This window comes from Adiantum capillus-veneris, chromosome 23, assembly GCF_014529385.1.
Source record: "Adiantum capillus-veneris isolate H3 chromosome 23, ASM1452938v2, whole genome shotgun sequence".
NCBI lineage: Eukaryota > Viridiplantae > Streptophyta > Polypodiopsida > Polypodiales > Pteridaceae > Adiantum > Adiantum capillus-veneris.
This window is the reverse complement of record NC_140953.1, coordinates 55397610-55399260: the sequence shown is the minus strand read 5'-3', so window position 1 is coordinate 55399260 and position 1651 is coordinate 55397610.

Below are 1651 nucleotides of genomic sequence, written 5' to 3'. Positions count from 1 at the left end.
TTGCCGACATTCAGCCTGCCCTTTGCACCAAAAAGAATGCAAACTCATTCAGGAAGCCTTTGGCTTTATGATTTACGTGAACAGCCTATTTGGATTCCTCATGCAAAATCCTGATGAGGTTTTAGAGGAGCAGGATGCAGCACCAGATGAAGAATGCGAGGAGACAACTCATATACAAGAAGTCAAGGAGGTTGAAGATACAGCCGACCTTGAGGTTGAGGCAATTGAAGTACAAATAAGTAAGATGCTCTCTGTGAAAACCACATAAATCAAACTTCCATTGGATGTCAGTAACTTCACTGAGAAGCATGCTCAGATGATGTTGCCTGCTGTGCCTGACTTCAAGATTGGAGACAGGACCTATATCTTCTTACATGATGTGCAAAGCGTCTTTTATTTAAGGGAGGATTTCTCCTTGGCTATTATTTCCAGAGTCCAAGAGGAGAGGAGTGGATTTGTTTCAGAGGATAGTAGTGATGATGAGGCAATGGAAACATCCAGCAATCCAATGGAATGCCTCCGAAGATGCTTTGAGAAAGCTGAAAAATACAAGGAGACACTACCTGATGAAGCCACCTTCCAAGCAATAAGACAAAGCCTAAGGCCATCAACAAGTAACAAAGAAGTGGAGGATTGGTTTAACCATTCAGGTCAGGGGTCAACTACATCTGTAGACCTGTGGCAGGAAAACCTCTTTCTGCAGGATGAGAGCTTCATGGTAACTCTCTCTCTCTCTCTCTCTCTCTCTCTCTCTTTGTGTCACTTCTGACATGATATGTGCAGTCTTGGATTGCTGACAAGGATGACTTCCTTTGGCGGCGGACTCGAGAGTATCGTGGAAGGGATGCGGCCCTAGCGCAGTACCTTTCAAAGCTTTGCGAGTCGCTGATAGTAGTTTTTCACAATTCCATGTCACAAGAGGGTTCAATAGCAACTTACACATTCAAGACACTATCACACTTCTTGGGTGGACCCGTGCTGCCCAAAAGTGCAGATAAAGTCATTCTTGTGGACAAAGTGTTTGCTAGAGATATTTTTGGTTACTGCCCGGGCTATACAAGTGGTCGGGCAGCGTATTACTACACCTACACAACAATGGCACTAGCTCTTGGTAGACAAAACCCAGATGAACTTTTAGAGTATGGCAAACATCTCATGATTCGTTACAAGGGTGACGTGCCAAAAAACAAAATTGAACCTTCAAAATCTTGATACACTTAAAGTAGCAATTGTATAAGATCATGTATTACATAAATTTTGTACAATGTCATCCACTCAGAGTATCTTTCTCCACTTGTGATTCACATACACCATTGTCTCTCTCCACCTTCGTTGACTTTCACGAGCTCCGGAGTTGTTGTATGCCATTGATCTTTTAACTTTTTGTTGTTGTAAATGTCTGATGGCTTGTGCTGTTGCTGAATTTTCCAAGACTTCTTTTGCCTGCATTCGATGAATGATTCTACGATAGAACCATTCAAATAGTTCTCTCAAACTGTTGGCCTTGATTCGAGAGCCACCATGTCGTGTGTGCCTGAAATAAGCATTTCTCGCCATGTAATGAGACTTTTCCATCCCTTGGGTATTCCATATTGCTGGGTTCCCATACTTTTGTATAAAATATGGTAAATGATTGAAGATGATGTGCTGG